The sequence below is a fragment of the Euphorbia lathyris genome, chromosome 8 (genome assembly GCF_963576675.1).
Source record: "Euphorbia lathyris chromosome 8, ddEupLath1.1, whole genome shotgun sequence".
Taxonomy (NCBI): domain Eukaryota; kingdom Viridiplantae; phylum Streptophyta; class Magnoliopsida; order Malpighiales; family Euphorbiaceae; genus Euphorbia; species Euphorbia lathyris.
The window spans coordinates 52,263,639-52,282,230 of NC_088917.1; positions in this window are offsets into that span (position 1 = coordinate 52,263,639).

The following is an 18,592-nucleotide window of genomic DNA, read 5'->3' on the forward strand; positions in this document are numbered from 1 at the left end:
TGTTTCACTGTGTGTTAGATGCTGCAGAGTACAACAAAATTTCAGGTTGTGAGTCAGCACAAGAAATTTGGAAGAAGCTGGAAGTGACCTATGAAGGAGTCCAAGGTGAATCAACAAATGAGACTATACGAACTGTTTAAGATGAACGAAAATGAAGACATCTCTGAGATGAACTCAAGATTCACCAACATCATAAATGAGCTTAAAAGACTCGGCAAGAATTTCACTGAAGAAGAACAAGTGAAGCAGATTCTAAGAAGTCTTCCAAAGAGCTGGCAAGCAAAGAAGACTGCCGTAGAAGAAGCTCAGGACCTGACCACGTACAAGTACGATGAGCTCATCGGATCTCTGCTGACCCATGAGATCTCCATGAAAAATTTTGAGGCCAAAGAAAAGACTGAGGACAATAAGCGAAAATCTCTTATCATGAAAGCTGACTCAACGGAAGCTGACTTATCAGATGATGAGGAGATGGCCATGTTTACCAGGAAGATGAAGAAGCTGTTTAGAAAAAATGACAAGAACAGCAAAAGGCCATTTAAAAGAAGCGATAAATACAAAGCTGAGTCTAGCGACAGTAGACACAAGAGGGACAGCTCCAAGCCTATTACTTTTTTCGAATGCCATCAAGCTGGGCACATCAAATCAAGCTGTCCTACTCTGAAGAAAGAAAAGAAAGGTAGTAGAAAGGCAATGGTGGCCACATGGAGTGATAGTGATGAGTCAACCTCATTAGAAGCTGATGACACTGAGTCAGCAAACATATGTTTCATGGCTGACGAATCTGCTGACAACTGCCGATCTGAGCAAGCTGACCTATCCGATGGGTCTGACCATGAGGAACACTCCAATGAGGTAACATCTCTTTCTTTACTCAGAAATGAAATGGTTAATGCCCTGAGTGATCTCTATACACTGATCAAAAAGTGTAATAAGAAAATACGAGCACTCAGCAGGCGGTGTAATGAGATTGAAGAGGTCAAACTGAGTGACCTCCGACATCTGCTCCAAGACAATACCAGGCAAGATGAAAACTTGAAAATCATGCACTGGTTTGTCTCTGAAGTTCAATCTGACTCTAAAAAGTTGAGAAAGGACATCACATCCATATAGAACCAGTTGAGTTTATCGGCTAAGAAAAAGGTTCTATCCAAAAGCTGAGTATTCAGGTACTAGTCAGCAAAGACGGCACACTCAGCAGAACAGTCAGTGTGACTATTGTGGAAAGAGAGGACACTCTATAAAAGTGTGTTGGTACACTCAGCACCATCGTGCTGACCAAAAATGGAAATACCCTCAAAGGGTAGTTCATTGTGACTTTTGTGGGAAAGATGGCCACATTATAAATATATGTCGTCACAAAATTAAATATGATGTATCACCTGTTAGCTCTAACAAACAAGGACCCAAAAAGATTTGGGTACCTAAAGACAACTAGTTACATTGCAGGTGAGCCTGAGGTGCGCGGAGAAGTCAAAGCTATGGTACATTGACAGCGCATGCTCGAGGCATATGACTGGTGATGAAACTGAGTTCATTACACTTATGCATAAACGAGGAGGAAACGTAAGTTTTGGAGACAACAAAAAGGGAAAGATAGTAGGGTCAGGTATCGTTGGTGGTAATCCTACTATTGAGTCAGTCTCCCTAGTCAGGGGTCTTAAATATAACCTATTGAGCGTAGCTCAGCTGTGTGACAGCGGTAGAAAGGTTATATTTGATGCCACTGAGTGTAGAATACTCGAGGGAAAACAAATGAATTGATTTTAACTGCCCCTCGTGTAGAAAATGTTTTCATGCTAAACTTAGAAAAGAAGTTTTCAAAGAATATATGCTTAGTGTCAAAGGAAGATAACTCATGGCTATGGAATAGGAGACTTGGTCATGTAAGCATGGACCTCCTAGCCAAACTAGCAAGAAAGCAATTAGTTGAGGGTTTGCCCAAACTTAGATTTGAGAAGGATCAATTATGCAATGCTTGTCAGCAAGGTAAACAAACCAAAAAGTCTTTTCAAAGTAAAAATGTAGTCTCAACCAAGCGTCCATTAGAGTTACTACATTTGGATCTTTTCGGACCAGTCCAGCCGCCGAGCTTGGGTGGTAAGAGATTTTCCTTGGTCATTGTAGATGAATTTTCTCGGTATACTTGGGTCATCCTGCTGAGTAGCAAGGATGAAGCTTTTGAGATGTTCTAAACACTAATTAGAAAACTTGAAAATGACAAAGACCTAAAATTAGCTCAAATCCGAAGTGATAATAGCGGCGAATTCAAAAACCAACAGTTTGATGAATTCTGTGAAGTCAGCGACATTGACCACAATTTTTCTGCTCCTAGAACTCCTCAACAAAATGGGATAGTTGAAAGGAAGAACATAACCTTAGTTGAAATAGCTAGGACAATGCTGAGTGAGAATAAGCTTCCAAAGTATTTCTGGGGTGAAACTGTCAACACAGCTTGCTACATACTCAATAGGGCTTTAGTTAGACCTATACTTAAGAAAAACCCCTACGAAATTTGGAAAGGACGAAAACCCAACATTGGTTATTTTCGTGCCTTTGGTTGCAAATGTTTTATTTTAAATACTAAAGACAACCTTGCTAAATTTGATTCTAAAGCTGATGAAGCTATCTTTCTAGGGTACTCAACAAACAGCAAAGCATATAGGGTGTTTAATAAACGAACTCAGGTCGTAGAAGAGTCTGTACATATTCAGTTCGATGAAACTGACCTTGCAGGGGAGATAAGTCAGCCTACCGAAGATGACCCATGCTCAGCTTCCGCTGACCAAAATGGAGCCACTAAGTCACTACCTCAAGGACTGACCAAAGGTAAAAATGAACCAGAAATTATCTTTGCTGACCAATATAATCCTGTAGAGATTGTTGAAACACCAACTCCTAAAAACTCCACACTACCAAAAGAGATCAAGGTTCCAAGAGGAAACTCAGAGAAGTCCATTCTTGATGCTGCTGAGAACACCCTAATGACCAGAAATCAACTCAGGAGATATCTCGGTAATGTTGCATTCGTCTCAGTTCTTGAACCGAAAAACTTTTCAGAAGCTGAGCACGATGAATTCTGGATAAACTCTATACAAGAGGAACTTGATCAATTCAAGAGAAACGAAGTATGGGATTTAGTGCCTAAACCAAAGAATCAAAAGACCATAGGAACAAAATGGGTATTTCAGAACAAGCTAGATGAACAGGGAAACGTAGTCAGGAACAAAGCCAGACTTGTAGCTCAAGGTTACAGTCAGCAGGAAGGTATTGACTATGGTGAGACCTTTGCACCCGTAGCTAGATTAGAAGCAATAAGAATCTTGTGTGCATATGCTAGTTTTATGAACTTTAAATTGTTCCAAATGGATGTTAAAAGTGCATTTCTTAATGGAGTTATAAATGAAGAGGTTTATGTTAGTCAGCCTCTAGGGTTTGAGGATCCAAAATTTTCGAAACCATGTTTATAAACTCAAAAAGGCTCTGTACGGCCTGAAACAAGCACCGTTTGCTTGGTACGAAAGGCTGAGCAGTTTTCTACTGACCAGAGACTATGTTAGGGGAAAAGCTGATACAACCTTATTCATTAAGAAAAAGGGTAAAGATACCCTGTTGGCACAAATATATGTAGATGATATTATCTTTGTTGCTACTAATGAGTCTATGTGCAAGGAATTTAGCAAACAGATGCAAACTGAGTTTGAAATGTCAATAATGGGAGAACTCGACTTCTTCCTTGGACTTCAAATCAAACAAGGCAAGAATGACATCTTCATTAGTCAGACTAAGTATGCTAAGGAGATATTGAAGAAATTTGATATGGAAAATAGTAAGCCAATATCTACCCCAATGGGTACTGACACGGTGCTCTGTGCTGATGAAAAATGTAAGTCAGTAGATAGCAAATTGTATCGAGGTATGATCGACTCTCTACTCTATCTAACGGTAAGTAGGCTAGATATTCAGTACTCAGTATGTTACTGCGCAAGATATCAAGCTGACCCTAAGGAATCTCATTACATAGCTGTAAAAAGAATCCTTAGATATTTGCAAAGCTCAGTGAATGCATGTTTATGGTATCCAAACACAAATGATTTCACACTCGTTGGATACACTGACGCTGACTATGGACGAGACAAGCTTGAGCGGAAAAGCACTTCAGGAGGATGTCAATTCCTTGGAAGTTGTCTAGTGTCTTGGTTCAGTAAGAAGCAGTCGTCATTTTCCCTGTCAACAACTGAAGCTGAGTACATTGCTGCTGGAAGCTGTGTTGCACAAGTCCAATGGATCAAGCAACAGCTGGATGATTATGGAGTTCAAACCAAAACAATTGAAGTCAAATGTGACAACAAAAGTGCCATTGACTTATTTAAAAATCCAATCAAACACACCAGGATGAAGCATGTCAGCATAAGGCATCACTTCATCAGAGATCATGTACTCAAGGGTGAGATCAAGCTGACCTATGTCCCAATAGGTGAACAGCTTGCAAATATCTTCATGAAGCCATTGGCTCGTGAGCAGTTCAGCATACTAAAGGAAGCTATCAGTATGTCTAATCCTCTTTAATAAATATCTGAGATAAATGAACATTGAGTGATTATTATATGCCGAGTGATCATTACATGTTGAGTAACTATCATATGCTGAGTAAAACTGAATGCTATGAAATCACTATATGCTGAGTTGCTATATATATATTGAGTGATTACTAAATGCTGAGTTACTTCACATAATATGAATCCCTAAACTGAGCACTCAGAACACCAAACGTTTAGTATCCTAGATGCTGAGTAAGACAAATTGTGAAGTTTAATGCTTGCACGCGTATTTAAGTAGCCACCTAGGATGATGTAAGCGTAATGATTAGAAAACCATACGCCGAATGTGTCATTAATGCCAGAGATAACTGTCGTTGATCTATTCAAGAACGAACCGCCATTCCGACCTATCAGATCAACACGCACCGGCTATAAATAGTGGATGATTTCCCACTAACTCCTCTTTACGCTTGAAACATTTCGCACTCGATCTCTCTCTCTCTCTCTCAATTTCCAAATCTTCTGCATTTCTTAAAATCCTTAAGAACACCATGTCGAGCGATTCCTAGAACAACTCCAGCGAAAACTACGACGACAACCGCTCAGACATTAATCCAGCCTCTCATGCTGAGCAGGAATACACCGAGACTTCCTCAGAGTCTCAAGAACAGATACATGGTCAGTATGACCAAGTTATGCCCGAGGTCGGCATCCTCGGTGAAAACCCTCACACTGACCAAACGACTCCTTCGAAGCAAAAGAAGAAGAACAAACAACCTAAAGAAAATAAGTTCTTCAAGGTCTTCAACAGTATAAAAGGCCTAAAAGTCTACCACTCCCGATGGTTTTCTAAGAGCTTCGTCGAAGCTGAGAAACCGTTCTGCGACTTGATATCAAAGAATGAGTGGACTGACCTGTTCTCTCTCCCTGGAACTACTTACCCACAACTGGTGAAGGAGTTCTACGCAAACCTAAAGGTTGCTGAGGACGAGGATGACCATTTAGTCACCACGGTTAAAAATAAGGACATCACCATCACCCCCTCTTACCTTGCTACCCTGCTAAAGCTTAAAGCAGAAGGTGCAGAACTGTGTTGCACAAATGATTATAAGCGGGTTAAGTACATAGCTGAGTTCTGTAAACCCAAGAACCATAGCGGTGAAATCTACAGTACTAACATGGGTCAGTCTCAAAGGCACGCACACTACCTTCTGACCAACTACCTGTTTCCTAAGGTCAATGCCTCCTCCTCAGCCTCAAACTTTGAGCAGTGCTTCATCTGGCACATGTTGAACTACAAGCCGCTCAACATGCCTGTCTTTCTCATTGGAGCTTTCCAACGCAGCACTGGGATCCTAAGGATGGGTTCTCTCATCACTAAAATTCTACATGATCATAAGGTCAGCTTAAAGGAAGAAATCAGTGTGATAGGTACTGAGATCACTATGGGCATCCTACTCGGTCTGGCCCATAGTCAGCCTATCAAGCCTAAGAAAGGAAAAGGGGCTGTTGTTGAAGAAGAACCTGCTGAGGATGATATGGATGAAGGACATGCTGAGTTATCCTGGAAAGGAAAGAGAGTTGTGGTTGACACATAACCTGCTGAGCGAACTAGGCAGGAAAGAAAAAGAAAAGCTGACCAATCCTCAACCCCACTAGCCAAAGAGATTAACAAGACTGCCAAGAAAATCAGGGTGGTGGTTGGTGGAAAGAAAACTGCACACGCTGAGTCAGTGCAGAAGAAGGCAGAGTCAGCAGAGAAAAGGAAGGAAAGAGTTGACCCTGAAGAAGAGAGTGAGGAGACTCTTGAGCAACCCCTAAAGAGGAAGAAGACCTCTGGGATGACACCGTTGGAAGCCAACCCATTGACTTCGTCATTCCCAAAGACTATCACTTCCTGCGAGCTCAAGAAATCGATCTAGAAAAGACACCGTGTGATCAGGAAGAAGAGGAAGGCTACACTGACGAACAGCCTCAAGCTGATAAGATGGGGTATGCTGAGCTGAGCAACACAGCTGCTGCTGAGCAAGCTAATGAGCAAGGAGCTAAGTCTCCAATGAAGGACAAGGTTGAGGAGAACCTTCATGCTGACTTAGGACTCAACTTCTCTTCCGAGTCACCTGACTCCCCTGCCGCTGACCCTTCTCCTCCAACCAAAACTCCAAAGGGCAGTGCGGACAAGCGTTTCAAACGCAAAGCTCAAAAGCCCAGCGTTATAGATCTGCTGGATGAATCACCACTAAGGGACCCAATCATAGACTTGACCGGGCTCCAGTTCCAATTCTTCACCACCATCACTGAGCCCACTCCGGACCAAGTAAAGGAAAAACAAGTCTCTGTTTCTCAAGCTGAGGAACAAGCCACTAAGGGTCCAACTTCTGCCGACTGCTCAACCTTCCACTAAGCAAGTGCTCGATGTTCCAGCTGCTCAACATCATGAGTTAGCCAAGGAAAATCCACCTGCTAAAGACAGCTCTAAGTTGCCTCAATCTCAAGACTCAACTCAACTTCAGACTGACCCTGAGCAGGTAAATAACACTGCTGAGCAACCAATTCCTTCTTCTACTAAGCAGTTAGAAAATTAGACCGCTCCTGCTGCTGGCCTCAACAAAAGTGCAGCAGCTGACCAGGCTGGCACCTCTACTTCTGGGCAGCACCAAAATTCTCCACCTGCTGTCGCTAACCAGAAAACGGCCACTGAGCACAACACTGATGATCCTTATACTTATTTGGATGCTTTTGAGTTAGGAAGAAGAATCATCCACTCTGCTCAAACTCTACTTCAAGAGATTCATCAGTCTCAAGCCGATGCTGCTGGGTCCAATCCTGCTGAGCCTACTCAATTTTCCTCCGTCACGCAACTTTTGACCGAACTCAAAGGTCTCAAGGAGCTGATGAGTGTCATGACTTCTCTAGTCTCTCAGCAGCCCAAACAAGAATTCATGGTCAAGCTGGCCGAACTTCAGTTGATGATGGTTAATCATATGAACTCAATGGAAGGGAAAATCAACGCCCTAACTGCTGCGAACTCATCATCTGCAACTTCTGTTGAGGTCACTTAGCATTTCTCCCAGCTGTCCGCCGAGCTAATCGGGGCTCGTGAACTTATCTCCTCCTCTTCTCAATGCTCCACAGAACAAATCGGTGAGGCTATACGCCTACTCAACTTGAGCAAAGAAGAAATGGACACTGACCAGGTCAAGACTAATGACATTTTGCAGTGCACCAGGTCAACACTTGCGCATGTACGGCACATTAATACTCAGCATCATTCGTATGATTCTGCACTACTCAGGATGTACTATCAATCCTATGCACGAATGACGGACTCAATTACTTGGATTGGGAAGTCACTTGAGTACCTACTCAGCATGCTCAGCGCCAATATTAAAATCCATGCTTTAAGTATGGCCGATGGCGTGCAGGTCTTTAAGGGTCTTAGAGAAAGTACGGGTCACATGCAACATTATTCATCCATCTTGACTCGTGCTGTTCAACAAGGGAAGTTCTATGCTCCTTCCCTTCAATCTAATGATGCTGGCAAAACGGGGGAGAAAGATCAAGCTAAGTAAGCTGCTGGAACTCAGTAGAAAACAGGGGAGAAAGATAAGGCTAAGCAGCCAGCTGCCGGAACTTAGCAGAAGCCTCCTGGCTCAACTTTTGCTGTCCCGAGCACCCATACTCAGTAACAACGAACAGCGAAGACGAGCCAAACCAAATCCAAGTCAAATCAAGTTCAAGCCAATATCAAGAAATAGAACTAGCAATAGTCTATAGTCTTAGCTTGTAACTTATGTTTTTAATGGCATGTTCTTGTTGAGCTGAGTATTTCTATATATAAGCATCATTTATCCAAACTGTCTTTATATATGCGATGCTTACTTGCTGTGTTCATATGCTGATCTGTCTCATACAAACTCATTGAACAACAACTTAAAACTTGTGAACATAAAAATTTACCAAGTAAAATACACTCAGTATACCCCAACTCTGATATTTGAATCTAACTCTGATACCAGAACCCAACTCTAATACCTGAATTAAACTGAGTATCAAAACTGAGTAAATGTCTGAATGTTCCAAGTATTGACCTTCTTCGGAAACTGACCTTAGGCTCTTTTCGATTAAATCTTAGAAGGTTTAGAATTGAACTAAGTCAGTGGACACAAGTCTTAGATTCACTCAATTAGATCTTAGAAGGTTTAGAGTTGAACTAAGTCAACAAATTCAACCCTTACGGGGGAGTAATTTCAGAAGAATAAAAAAGTTAAAAATCATGAGGGATGCTCAACACTGAGTTCCTTGATTAAATACTTTTACCAACATCAAAATGGGGGAGTTTGTTGAAACACCTTTCCACATGATTTTGATTTGACAAAATTATTTAAGTTAATCCCATGATTAAAACAATTAAATTTAAGTGCTTTGATTTAATTGTACTAATGTGGTTATTCAATGTTGAGTATATTAACTAACGAGAACAGGAACTTAAAGTCTCTAAAAGAAAGACAGAACAAAGTCAGCATGAGCAAGGCACACAGCAGAAGCTGAGTGGAACACAACTTAGCGTTACAAAAGAAATGTCTTCTTCAGGAAAGCTTGAAGGCGAAGCTGCGAAGTCAAGATGAGCAAGATTCAAGACGCCGCTAAGTCAAGCTGAGTGATAATCAAGTCAGTGTCCAATTATCCGTCAACTTGTGAGACAAAGTTTGACACATTTCAGAAGCCTTGGAAATCCATTTCAAGGAAATTTTCGAGAAGCATGGACCATCTAGCGTTTGGCAAGAAGACAAACCTGGCGCAAGAAGATGAAACTGGCAAACCTGGCTCCTGCGCAAATCAGAAGACAGGATTGGCCTGCGGTTCTGGAAGCTGACCACATGATGACGAAGAAGACCGTTCTTCTCAACGGCTATGTCGGATTTTCAAATCATTGAAGCTTCAGAATTCACTATAAATGGACAAGTTCATCACTTGGATTATTGCCGAACACATACAAGAGAGATACAGACAAGCAAAATCTTCACTAAGTCAAAAATCCAAAAGAGAAGCTGTCTGAATAGAAAAAGCAAGTTCTTACACCCAATTCCAATCATTGTGTAAAAGTCTAGAGTGAATTTTATTCATCTAAAATGTTCTTCGTTTTGTGAGAACAATCATGTATCAATTGTAAAGGTTAGAAGAGTGAAGCTGAGTACTCGGTTATAGTACTCAGTGGTAGAGAAAATATGAATACTCGGTTATAGTGCTTAGTGGCAGATAGGATTGAGTAGACGAATAAAGGATGGTACTTTTGCATACTCAGTTGCTATTGTAAATGGTTTGTGCTCTACCTTTAAAGAGCTCAGTAGTGGATTGAAAAAGCCCGGAGGGATTCTGGGGACTGGACGTAGGCGGTGAGGCCGAACCAGGATGAGTCTGCTAAGTAATCTCTAACCCTTTCTCTTGATATATATGTTTATGTATGTGTTGCTTGCTTAAATTGCTCGGTAAATAATTTGTACAAGCCGACGCTGAGTAATTAGAGTGCTGAGTTGGAAGCTGGCCTAAAGTGTTACTTCCCCAACTCACAATTGAAATAGCTCTAGTCAATATCTGATTAAAGCTGTCTCACACCCCACTCAGCCTTGCTGACCTAAAGCTGAGTTAAATCGTCAAACATTTAATTAAGTCAGCATTATTAAGCGAAAAAGTTACATTAATTCCTAACCCCCCCTCTTGGAACTAATCCTACTATGTTACACGGGACCAACATACCACTCACCCTCGAACAACTCTGGTAGTTGAGGACACCCTAGAGGACATGTGTGGATACAACCCATAACCTATTGAACCGGTTCTTGATTTCTTAATCACGGAGAGCCACACTGTCAAAATTGGAAGTCAACTCTCATTGGAGCTGCCAGAATCAATCAAGGCATCAAGCAGTGGTTGAATAAATGATTCGCAATGAAATACCTTAGAGAAGTTGAAACAATATTAGGGATCATGATCTATAGAGATAGATCCCGACGACTTTTGGGTTTGAGTCAAGCCTCATACATAGACAAAGCAAAGAAGAGATTCTTTCCTATGCGCCATGGGTTGAAACTGAGTAAGAAGCAGTGTCTCAAGGCCAAAAAGGACATGGAACATATATGCAAAATATTCTTTATGCATCAACTATAAGATCTGTTATGTATTCCATGTTATGTACGAGACCTGATGTTGCTTTTGCATTAAGCATGACTAGTCAGATCCCGACGAGGAGCACTAGACATTAGTTAACGCAATCTTAAAGTACCTTATAACTGAACAAAGGTTGCATTTCTAGTGTTTGGAGGACAATAATAGCTGGAAATATTGGGCTACACTGATGCAAGTTTTCAGATTGATCAAGATGAATTCCAGTCATAGTCTGGATACGTTTTTCTCCTGAACGGTGGTGCCGTTAGTTGGAGGTCAACAAAGCAATCGATTATTGCAGATTCTACAATGGAAGTTGAGTACATTGCTGCAGGAGATGCTGCGAAGGAAGCTATCTAGGTCAAGAAATTCATAACTAACTTGGGAGTAATCCCCACTATCTTAACCCCAGTCATGGTGTTCTGTGACAATAATGGGGCCATCGCACAAGCTAAAGAGCCCAAATCACATAAGGGATCCAAACACATGCTCATGAAATTTCACTACATTCGAGAAATCGTAATAGAGGTGAAATATAATTAGAGAGGGTTGACATAGAGGACAATGTCGCTGATCCTTTGACCAAGGCGCTTCCTCAGACAAAGGATGATGGTCACTTTAGATCTATAGGAATTAGGGCAATGCCTACTTGGACCTAGGTCAAGTGGGAGATTGTTGATGTGCCCTAGTTCTTAGGCATTTGTTCTATGCTTTGTATTGAACATTATGTATATTGTTAGAATACATTGTATAAGTGTTACATGAATAATGACATTAATTCATTCTATTTATATCTTGTGCTATAAACCTGAATGAAGTATCCATTGATTGTTAATCATTAATCTATCTGAGACCTGTTCTATTCATGGGAATGAACAAAACCGAAGGCCTATATGTTCAATATCTGTGCAGTAGTGTTGAACATATGACTGCAATACTTATACAGTAAGATATGGATGTAGGTATGTGTTGATGTAGCTTAATACGGGACTGGATCAATCCGCTCTAGAAAGATTCATGGTGGACGTGTCATTGGTCTTTCTATATGTAGAACTCTATTATTTTCAGACCTGATTTCATTATAATAAACAACGTGAAATCTGATTCACTTTGATATATGCCTAGATTAATTCAAACTTAATTAATCTGTAGGAAAGTTTGATATATATATATATATATATATATATATATATATATATATATAAGAGAGAGATGTCTATTATAGCTCAACTAATCGGATGAATTAAATAAGATTAAATTTGAGTTGGTTATTGAGAGATTACAACTAATACATATTAGATATGTGAAAAATTTATTTTAATCACTAAAATAAAAATTCCAAATATAGCTATATTAGATATAATTTATTAAAGGAATAATTAATATGTATATTATTATATTAAATATAAATATATATATACATATAATTAGTGAATATAATTATATATATATAAATATAACTAATATATATAATTATAATTAGATTATTAGATTAGGTATGTAATTATATTTAGTGGGATAATTTATAGAGAAAGGTACAAAAACAAACCTTGTGGTTATATTGGTTTTCAAATATAAATTATGTGGTTTAAAAATTTGTAAATATGTACCATGTGATTGAAACCATTAGCAATAACAGTCCAAATGAGAAACGACGTTATATTTTGATGACATGGCAAAAAAACACATATGAACTTGGAAAGCCTTTCTGCCTGGAAAAAAAAAAAGCAAAAGTTGGTAATTGAAAAATAAAAAAGTCATTTATTCAAACATTACTACCCTAACCTATTTATCTCTTCACACCCCTCGTTTCCATCTCAAATCCAACGAAATCAGATTGGTAAAAGGCAATCAAAAGTATAAATTCATTCTTTCTTGACGTACGCCTGACGAGCTCGTAAAAGGGTGCCAAGTATAGGTACAGTTGGGTATGCTCTAGATATTTATCTGTTCACACCCCTCTTTTCCATCTCAAATCCAACGAAATCAGATTGGTAAAAGGCAATCAAAAGTATAAATTCATTCTTTCTTGACGTACGCCTGACGAGCTCGTAAAAGGGTGCCAAGTATAGGTACAGTTGGGTATGCTCTAGATCGTACCGAGGACTATGAGTAAAGTGAAAGATTGTATAGTTGGGTATGCTCTAAATCGTGATGAGGACTATGAGTAAAGTGAGGGATTTGCTACTCTCCTTAAAGGAGAACAAATATCAATTGATTAGTGAAACTGAAAAGTGTGTGACCACATCCAAATGAGATATTAAGAGTTCTTATTACTCAACTAACCAATAACTTAGACATCAAGGAACTTCTGAGCACAAAATGGGGGTGACAGTACCATACCTCGTGTTGGACCAGATATCACGAAGCAAACGATCATACAATGTTACAGTACGCGTAAGTTAACTTATACGTGACATTGATCTAATTTGGGTAACTATAATGGCTTGCTAGAATCCGCTTACGACTTTTGGACTGAAAAGTCAGATTCAGAACCATTGTTAATATTTGGTGAACCTACAGAATCACAACAAAGGAAAGTTTTGTTAGATTAATTCAGATTTAATTAATCTTTAGGGAAGCTATATATATATATATATCGAAGCAGACAGAGTTTGTATATTACAACTCAGCTCAGATCAATTTAATCAGACTAAATTTGAGCCAATTAATAAGAATACAACTAATACATATTGGACATGTAAGAAATTCATTTTAATCATTAACAAAATTCTAAATATAAAATACAGTTATATTAGATTTAATTATATTATAGAGATAATTAGTATCTATATTATTATATTAAATATATATAAAATTAGTCAATATAATTATATATAAATATAAATTTTTTAATATATAAATATAATTAATATATATAATTAGATTATGTATTTAGTGGAATAATTAATAAGGAAAAGTATAAAAATAATTTTTGTGGTTACTCAAACCTAAATTGTGGTTTAAAAATTTGCAAACAAATATCATGTGATTGAAACCGTTAGTAGTAATAACAATCTAAATAAGAAACATCATTATATTTTGATGATAGTAAAAAAAAAAAAAAAACCCCACGCGATCTTAAAGGGCATTTCTTTTCTAAAAAACCATTATATTGTGATGATGTAGAAAAAAAAAATCCACGCGACCTTAAAGGGCATTTCTGTCCCAAAAAAAAAAATCAAAGGTTGGTAATTAAAAAGTCAAAAAGTCATTTTCTTTCCCATTTTCCAACTCAAAAGTAGAAATTCATTCCAAGCTCCTCCCCGAGACCACCTACTCCGGATCGAGTCGTTACAAGAATACACACCATTATTGTGAAAATGGGACTCGATTGGTCCATTTGAGGGATTTGAACTTAGACCACCAAATAACTGTTATATATGTATTACCATCAAACTAACCTTTAAACTTGTGACTATTATCAACAATATAAATTTATATATTATACTAATACTAAACATTACAAATTTAAAATATTATTTAATATTTTTTATATTTCAATAAATATTATTTAAAAATTAATTTAAATTTAAAATATAATAATCTTTTTATTTACTACTTAAATTTTAAATTTATATAAAAAAAATTTAAAAATCCAGTAGATTTTATAATTTAAATCAAATGAAAAAATAAACATTATATTATATTTACATATATATTTTATATTTAATAAAAGGAATTTTATTATTGTGGTTTGCGCTGCTCCTCTTGAGAGCTCTCTCTTGAATAAGAGTCCTTCACATTTCCACCTCTGCGATCGGCTAGGGCAACGCTGCTATGGAAGAACAAATGCAAAACCTCTCCATCGTCGACGACGGCTTTGAGTTCGGAGATGCTGGAGACTCTCCGGAGGTCGAGGATTACCGCCTATGTCTTGTGGGAACACTGTTAACGGATCGAAACTTCAATTTCACCATCTTCAAACACCGAATGACAAGCATCTGGAGGCCGGGTAAGGGTCTAACAATCACTGAATTAGGGGGCAAACTTATGCTTTTTCGTTTCTACCATCCACATGATCTGAAATGGGTGATAGAGAATTGCCCGTGGACGTTCGACAACCACCTGCTCATTCTGCATGATTTACAGGAGGGAGACACCCTAGCTTCAGCCCCCTTGATCAATGTGAATTTCTGGGTACAAATACATGGTTTATCGGTGATCACTGCTATCTGCGCATCAGAGTTATGATTGACATACGCAAGCCCCTCCAACGAGAAAAGAAAGTCCGCAGTGCAGGGGGAGATTGGCTAACGTGTGCATTCCGGTATGAAAAACTTCCTACTTTCTCCTTTATATGCGATTTAATAGGCCACCTGGATCATCACTGTGATATTTACTTTCAAGAGAAGGAAGAGAATATTATCAGACTTTGGGATGTATCCCTAAGGGCTCCTGCTAGACTCCAGAACCTGTTAGGCGGTGAACATTGGCTCAAGGATGAGAACGATATTCCCCCACAGCAAAAAAGCATCGAAGGAGGTACTTCCTCTGGACCCCGAGCTATCCTTCAGCCGATTACAGCTCCTCGGCAGAACCTGGTGCACCTAACCCGTAATTTTGGTGTAAGCATTTTTGAGACAGGACAGAATTCAGCTGGGGCAGGTTCAGATTCAACACCACCGATAGGTTTGGAAGTATCAGATGAGAGGAAGCGGAGGAGGGGAGAGGAGGTTCCGCACTCTACAAAATTACCGGAATCAGTTCAGGAGGTAATTATCCAGAATATGGAGGTAGACCATGGCAACACACAGGGAACATCATCAGCTACGCTTGACAGTTCACTAGTTGACCACAAGATAGCATCTGTAGTGGATCTGGCGGACCAGGTCTGCAAGGACAAATGAGGATTCTGAGCTGGAACTGTCAAGGCCTTGGCAACGCCCGAGCAGTTCCTATTTTATGTGAGCTTATTCGAGCTCAAAAACCTGATGTTATCTTTTTGTTTGAGACTCTTGTTTGTAATTCCCGTATTGTTTCTATTCGGAATAAAATTGGCTTTGAAGGTTATTTCTCCGTTGATTGCGTTGGTAGAAGTGGTGGCCTTTGTGCTTTTTGGCGAAAAGCAAATTTATGTTCTTTACTTACCTTCTCAATTAATCATATCGATCTTCAAGTTGTTGATGCAACTGCGGGTAATTAGAGGCTGACAGGCTTCTACGGCTGCCCGGAGAGAGCTAGATGAAAGGTCTCGTGGAATATTCTTCGTAACCTTGCTGCCGCCTCTCCGTTACCTTGGATGATTATGGGAGATTTCAATGATCTCCTTTATGACAGTGATAAAAAGGGGCTTGTCGAACACCCGGAGTGGTGCTTTAGGGGATTCCGTAACACTATAAATGACTGTGGTCTGACTGATATTCAGCTAATGGGATACCCGTTCACCTGGATCCGCCATAGGGGGAAGACTAATGAAGTCCAGGAGCAGCTTAATAGATGCTTGTGCAATACGGATTGGTCTGTCAGGTTTTCGAACCATTTCAGCTATAACTCTTTAGCTCCATCTTCAGACCATTCTCCGATCATTTTACAAACTGATAATCTGCTCCATACTCGACATTTGTGTACATTTAAATTCGAGCTGAAGTGGCTGCGTGAGACGGATTGCCGAGAGGTCGTGACGGCTGCCTGGTTGACAGCAAACCAGCAGTGCGTAGACCTGAAACTGGATTCTCTGGCCGAAGCGTTGGGTCGTTGGGGCCGTAGCAGAAATATTCAGTTCCACTGTGAAAGTTGTGAGCTCCGCAGACGTCTTGAGCAACTCAGGCATGGTACAACTGAGGCGGAAGCAGAAGCGTATGATACCGTTAGGAAAGCTCTTATTCAACTGTTATTAAAGGAAGAGGATCACTGGCGTCAGCGCTCTAAGGCGCATTGGCTCCAAAATGGCGATCTAAATACACGTTTCTTCCACTCCTTTGCCAACAGAAGACGGAAACAGAATCAGATTAGCAAATTGCAACGAGCTGATGGTGTGTGGATTTCTGATGAAGAGGGGCTCAGTCATATCGCAAAGGATTACTTCTCTGAGGTATTCTCTAGCAGTAACAGTGATTGGCACGAGGTTGTTTCGTTGGTTACCCCACAGATCTCTGATGACGATAATGAACTACTCTTGGCTTCATTTACTAAAGCAGAGTTTCGCACTGCACTTTTTGAAATGCATCCGGACAAGGCGTCGGGACCCGATGGCTTTAACCCGAGGTTTTTTCAGCAGTTCTGGGACCTGATTGGAGATGAAATTTATGAAGCGGGAACCACATGGATCGATCAAGGTAATTTCCCATCCGGCCTTAATGATATTATTATCTCCTTGATCCCTAAATGTGAAAATCCTATTGACATGAAGGATTTTAGGCCAATTGCTTTATGCAATGTCCTGTTTAAAATCATCTCAAAAGCCATGTCTAATCGCCTCAAATCTATATTGCCTGCTGTTATTTTCGAGACTCAATCTGCATTCATCAAAGGCCGCTCAATCCATGATAATGTCTTAATTGCCTTTGAAATCATCCATAGCCTGAACCGAAATGTTGCCAAGAAAGCAGGCCATACTGCTTTAAAAGTAGATATGAGTAAGGCATATGACAGGGTGGATTGGAATTACCTGAAGGAGATTATGCTTAAATTGGGATTTGTTGAGAAATGGGTTCGACTGGTTATGCTCTGTGTCTCTTCAGTTCAGTACATGATCAAGCTTAATGGTCAGCTGGTTGGCCCCATCACTCCGCAACGAGGGTTGAGACAGGGAGAGCCATTATCCCCATACCTCTTTTTAATATGTGTTGAGCTGAATCTCGAGGTCTCATCCATGGCTGCAGAATATCCAGGGGAGCACCCTCTATCTCTCACCTCCTGTTTGCAGATGACGCTTTTCTATTTTTTCAGGCTGATATTTCTGAGGCAAGAGCGATGAAACAACTTCTGGAATATTATGAGCGGGCGTCTGGACAAGCCATTAACTTTACAAAATCTGGTATTACATGCAGCAGGAATGTAGCTCCGGAACTGGCCCTTGGGATCTCTCACATCTTGGGAGTATTTAATCCGATTAACACTGGCAAATATCTTGGTTTACCCACTCTTGTTGGGAGGAAAAAGAGAGCTATCTTCAGTCAATTCAGGAACCGCCTGTGGCAGCGCATTCAACAATGGCGGGGAAAGCATTTATCCAAAGCTGGCCGTGCTACCCTTATCAGAACTGTCGAGCAGGCCATACCTGTCTATTTCATGAGCGTTTTTCTGCTCCCGTCTTCTACTGCCGATGAGCTACAAAAAATGCTGAACTCCTTCTGGTGGGGTAATAAAAGCACAGGGGCCCGTGGACTAAAGTGGATGGCATGGGACCGTCTTTGCTCTCCAAAATCGTTTGGTGGGCTCAACTTCAGGAATTTCACGGCCTTCAACCTAGCAATGTTGGGAAAACAAGGGTGGCGTCTCCTTACAGATCCCACTTCTCTTGCTAGTAGAGTTTTCAAAGCCAAATATTATCCCAAAGGGGATTTTCTGAGTGCCAACTTGGGTCACTCACCGAGTTACATATGGCGGAGTGTATGGTGTTCTCAACTTGTTTTGAAAGAAGGTATACGCTGGAAATTGGGAGATGGGCGCAATATTAATGTTTGGGATAATAAATGGTTGTGGGATGCTACGAACCATCAGGTCACTACACCAAAAATCAGCGGGCTGGATAATCTTAAGGTCTGCGATTTATTCATACCCAACACTGCAGAATGGGATATGGAACTGATTGAGGAGCTATTCACCAGTCGCGATGTCAGCGAGATGGAGAAATTGACGTCAAGACGAACCGATCGCCCCGACACTATTATTTGGCACGACGAAGCCAAGGGCATTTACACGGTAAAGAGTGGCTACCGTTT